Raw genomic sequence first — 6,000 nt, 5'->3', positions numbered from 1 at the left:
ATATATAATATAGATTTTTAAAATATATAATTCTGAGAAGTCCATAGGCAAACTGCCAGAGGGGTCCAGGATACATAAAAGATGAAGAACCCCCTAATATAAGACTAAGTAGACATTCCTTTCCTATACTAATAGATCTCAAATCCTGTCCATCCCATCAGACTCCTCATTAAATCTTTATTATAATTTAAAATAACATTAAAAATATCTATCTATTCTATGAGGGTTTGAAGGGGGTAATCATGCATTTAAAATATATTTAAAAAATAACAGATTAATATTAAATAGAATTTTAAAAGCCTTTTCTACAATGATGCCTTTCAAAACATGAAGCGTACAATCAATCATTCAACAAGCATTTCTTAAGTGACTTTCATATGGGAGGTATGTGGGGAAATTTGGCTAGGTAACTCAGCGGAGAGAGCACTAGACTTGGGAGCTAGAAAGACGTGGGTTCAAATACTACCTCAAATGTTCACCGGCTGTGTGACTCTAGACAAGTCATCTCTCCTCAACCTGCCTCAGTTTCCTCAACTGTAAAATAGGGATGATAATGGTGACTCCCAGGGTTGTTCTAAGGACTAAATGGGATAATGATTAAGTTTATTATTATTAAATGTATTTACTGTAGAAATGTTAGCCAGTACCTGGCATTAGTAGTCGTGGCGGCAGGAGCTGGTGCTCATGAGCACATCATTGAACCTGTCTGGCTTCCATTTCCTCCCCTGTGAAAGGAGGATCATCATGTGTGCACCACCTGTGAGTGATGTGCTCAGGAAGGGCCGGAGCATCCCCGCTAAATACGAGGTGTTCTTTCTGTGAGTTATAGATGCGGATCTCTTTCCCAGAGAGTCAGCTTTTTCAGATTTCCTGTAAAGCCTTTTTTCAGCCATTTCCTGGCCATCTTGTCACGGTAAATGGAGAAATGGGGATGACCCAGCGGAAGTACGGTGACTCACCGGACGGGAACGCCGCTTTCTCTTCCATTCTCCTGTTTGTTGCCTTCTCTAATTTTAAAGGGACAAGGTGGAAGCATCCTAGAAAATAGTGAGCCAAAGAGAGGTAACTGGAGCTGGTCCATTAGACTGGGACTGGGCAAACCAGGCTCCTTTTGCCATCTCTGCCACCATATTCCCTGCCTCCTCCCTCTCTGGATGGAGAGCCAAGCCTAGAGACGGGAGGTTCAAATCTAGGCACAGATCTAGCTGTGTGACCCTGGATAAGTCACTTAACCCCCACTGCCTAGCCCTTACTGCTCTTCTGTCTTAGGACCAATACACAATTCTAAAATAAAAATAATAAAAATAAAATGAAATGAAATGTGTCCAGCGAGAGCATGCCCTTGATAATCACTGTGGATACTCCCCGCTCTCACCGTCTTTGTTCTTAGAATTGTCTAAGACTATTAGTGTTAGAGAAAATACAATTCATCCAATATTTGCTAAATAGCTACTATGTGCCAAGTCCTGTGCCAGAGAGAGACAACAATGAGACAATTGTTGCCATCAAGGAGCGCGCCTTTAACAGAGTGAGATCCAACAAACACACAGACAATGCAAGTCAACACAAAAAATATACAAAGTTTTACAATGGAATGATAAGGGGGGGAGAGCGTTAAGCACTCCACCTTCTGCAGAAAGCTAGAGGCGGAGATGAGAAGTGAAGGCATGCCAGGCGTCAGGCACGGCCCCTGGAAAGTCTTGGAGGTGGGAGATGGGGTGTTATGGGTGAGGAACCCCAGCTGGCTCTGTTTGTCTAGACCCGAGAGTTCATTAAAGGAGACTGTTTAGTTCAAGGCTGGAGAGGTGGATGAGAGCCAGGTGGTGGATGGCTCCAAATGCTGGAGATGTTAGTGCTGAAGCATCGTGGGCAGTGGGTGGCTCTGGCCACACCTGTAGCTTTGGAAATGTCTCTTTGGCACATATAGAGGGTGCAGGAATAATAGGAGACAAGGCAGGAGAGGTAGGTGGGAGCCAGACTGTGGAAGACTCTAGAGATGTGAATATTGGATTCTGGAGATCATAGGGAGCCACAGAGTATCATGGGCAGTGGGTGGCTCTGGCCACACCTGTAGCTTTGGAAATGTCTCTTTGGCACATATAGAGGGTGCAGGAATAATAGGAGACAAGGCAGGAGAGGTAGGTGGGAGCCAGATTGTGGAAGACCCTGGAGAAGTGATTCTGGATTTTGGAGATCGTAGGGAGCCCCTGAGCATCGTGAATGGCGGATTGCTATGGCCAGAGCTGGGACTCTGGAATATCTCTTTGGCTGCCGTGTGGAGGAGGAGAGGGATCGGCTGGTGGGAGCCAGGCGGGGAAGGCTCTTAAATTCCAGGCTGAGGTTTTCTGTCTCACCCTAGAGAAAATGGGGTTTGCCACTTGTCTTCGGGCTTTCAAAAAGGAAATCTGCACTTTTTGTCCTGTGGAAGGCTTCAAAGGCTAGAAAACAAAGAAGCCTGAGCTCTGATTGGGAGAGCACATTGGGGGGGCCTGGGGAGGCCGGGGGGACGGGGATGGGGATGAAGAAAGAGAGGTTTGCTGAAAACTTTCACCATATGCTAACAATATCCCACACTTGAGTTTATTTATTGTTGAAGGCCTGTGTAAATCACATCCTTCTGAAAGTCATGGAAACTGCACATTCGTGCATTAAACTATGTAAACAACAGAAACTGGCCATCCGTCCCATGTTTGCTTCACTTCTTTTGAATTATAGTGCAATTTGGTGGAGGATGAGGTGGCCATTACACAATACAAAGATTTCCTGTTAACACCTCCATTTCTGCTGATCCAAGCAAGGTCTCCTGGCAGGGGACCTCAACCTTTATTTCATTGCAAAATGTGTGTTTTATTTCCAGTTCCGTCCCCGCCGATGGTTTTGCTTCTCGCCTGGGCACCACATGTTCAGCCGGGGCCGGGCCCCATGACAGCGGCATTCGGGGAGGGAGCCTTTGCAGCCGGTCAAATTCCACTCTGGAAAGTCTCTGCCTGCAAAAGGCTTTGAACTGATCGATAGCACTTTGAGCAGTGACAAGAACCACATGCTCACACCTAGCTTGCCTAAGTCAGAATTGCCGCTCGGATCGAACCAACAAAAGAGACGCTCGCCTGGGGTGGCTTCTGCTTTGGCCCGAGTTTCAGGGTCGGGTCTTGCCCTGCCTCCTACCTCCATCCACTTTGGTTTGTTTGCTTTCTTAAAGATGCTCTGTCTAGTCTCTGACTCGTGCCAGCTTTGTGACCCTGGGTAAGTCCCTTATCCCCGCCGGCACGCTCGTCACTCTCCAGAGAAGCTAGTCATTTGCTTCCTGGTCCGGAAGGTCCCTCGGCTAAGGAAATCACAGGTCCGCTCCCTGACCCCTTGTTAGCCAGTGACTGCATCGATTTACAAATGGCATGTTGTATCTGTGGGGAAGGATGTAAACTCTTCGAGGATGGGGCTCGTCCCCCCAGCACTTGGCACAGCGCATGGCAGGGGCGTATCATCAGAAAGGTTCATTGGTTGGTTTGGAGGCTTTTCTTTTCCACAGAACGTGATCAGAGCCTAATCTAGGGCCACTTGAGGCTCAGAGTTAGGGTTTCCCAACAAGGATGATTCAGAGCTGGGTTGGAAACGAAGTCTTCCTGCCCGCATGAGCAGTGCCCTCCCGCCTGCTGGGCATCAGCTGTGTGGAACCACAGAGGCTCTTCCTGTATTGTGAGAAACTCACAGATCTCTTGTCCGCCGGTCCTTAACGTCTGTGTTCTGGATCTTTTGGGGCAGGTCCTTGGGCTCCTTCTCAGAATCGTGTTCTCACGTGCATGAAATCAAACATATAATAAATAAAACAGAGATGTGTAGGAAATTAATTTCATGGGAAAAAGGCAGGTAACAAAATACATATTTTTTTAATTCGCAAACTCCTGATTAAGAATGCCTTCTTTTGGGGCAGCTGGGTAGCTCAGTGGATGGAGAGTCAGGCCTAGAGATGGGAGGTCCTGGGTTCAAATCCGGCCTCAGACACTTCCCAGCTGTGTGACCCTGGGCAAGTCACTTGACCCCCATGGCCCACCCTTACCAATCTTCCACCTATGAGACAATACACAGAAGTTAAGGGTTTAAAAATGTAAAAAATAAAATAAAAAACAAACAAACAAAAGAATGCCTACTTTCAGGGGCAACTAGGTGGCTCAGTGGATGGAGAGCCAGGCCTAGAGAAGGAATGTGCTGTGTTCAGATCTGGCTTCAGACATTTCCTAGCTGGGTGGCCTAGGCAAATCACTTGCCTAGTCCTGACCTCTTTTCCATCTTGGAATTTATATAGAGTATTGATTCTAAGATAGAAGATAAGAGTTAAAGACAGACAGACAGACAGATAGATGGATGGATGGATGGATAGATAGATAGATAGACAGATAGATAAATGGATAGATAAATAGATGGATAAGATTGATGGATAGATAGTCAGACAGACAGACAGACACAGATAGATAGATAGATAGATAGATAGATAGATAGATAGATGATAGATAGATAGATGGATAGATAGATAGATAGATAGATAGATAGATAGATAGATAGATGAATGCATAGATAAATAGATGGATAAGATTGATGGATAGATAGTCAGACAGACAGACAGAGACAGATAGATAGATAGATAGATAGATAGATAGATAGATAGATATAAATTGCCTTTTTTAAAGTGAGAGAAATAAAATTTTAAAAACTCAGGTGACTTGCTCAGAGCCTGCTGGCTTAAGAAATGTTTATTGATTAACTTTTGGATTGCTGACCATCACGTACCGGATTAGTGGCAAGAGTTGGACCCATTGCCCTCACCCTCTTCTCACTGGCACTCAGTACTTTGGCACCTATGGCCTTGTTGGTATGTGTCCCCCCCTCCACCAACCCAAATTACAGCCTGTTCACGATTTAATCGATGGCCTTCAAGAGTTGCAGGGGCCGTCACCCTACGTGATGCGTGCCGAGTCTCTCTGACCTTAATGAGGCCGGGCCTTGCTTTACAACTCAATTCAATCAGTTTTTACTAAGAAGCTACTGTGTGTGAAGCATTGTGCTAGATTCCAGGAATGCAGAGACAGAAATGAAAAACAGTTCTGGCCCCCGGGGAGCTCGGTGCTCACAGTCCTCCATATACAAAGCCTTTCCAGATCGGTAGAGACACTCGCTGCTTGTTCTCACTGGAATAACCTTGGAGATCCCTGGGTCACCTCCATGCCACAGTATGGAATCTTCCCACGAGCTCTCTGTCATTTGATTTACAGTATAACAAGCTGTCTTTTGTATTGAGTAGAGTTTTGCTGTGTGCATCTTATGGCAATATTTTATCTATAGAGCTCATTCGGTTTTACATGGAGCCTCTCCACTGGCCCAGGCAGTCCGTGGTTGGTGGTGGGTGCATTCCATTTTGGGGAGGGGATGAATCGAATAATTTTTATTTTATAAGTTTTGGTGATGTCTTCTTGATATCATAGTCATTTCCCTACAAGACTGTCCCCTCTTGTGAACCCTCTTTTGTGACAAAGTGAAAATAGTGAAGCAAGAAGCAAAAACCAAACAAAATGACCATCTGCTGGTGGGTGCCACCTTCCAACTCTGTAATTTCCTATTTTTTTTTTTTTGGTGGGGTGGGGAAGGATGTGTGTGTCATCATCTATTTGTTGGAACCCTGACTGGTCATAATTACAATTCCTTAGAATCTGGCTGCCTTTGAGGGTTGTTTTCCTCAACATTGCTGGAGCCCTTATGTATGTTGCTTTCTTGAGCGGACTCTCCCTCTGTTCAGGCAATTCTTCCTATGCTTCCTGGAATTCTTTGTATTTGTCCAGTAGTGCATCCCATTCATTGTTGCTCAGCTATTCCCTAATCGCTGAGCTTTCACCTAGGTTTCAGTTTGGGGAAGGGCATCATTTTTTTTTCTCCTTTGGCTATTTGACTTCTCCCTGACGTCAAAACAAAACAAAACAAAACAAACAAACAAAACTACGGTAGCCATTGAGG

Source organism: Gracilinanus agilis, chromosome 4, assembly GCF_016433145.1.
Source record: "Gracilinanus agilis isolate LMUSP501 chromosome 4, AgileGrace, whole genome shotgun sequence".
NCBI classification, from domain to species: domain Eukaryota; kingdom Metazoa; phylum Chordata; class Mammalia; order Didelphimorphia; family Didelphidae; genus Gracilinanus; species Gracilinanus agilis.
This window is presented reverse-complemented; position numbering follows the sequence as displayed.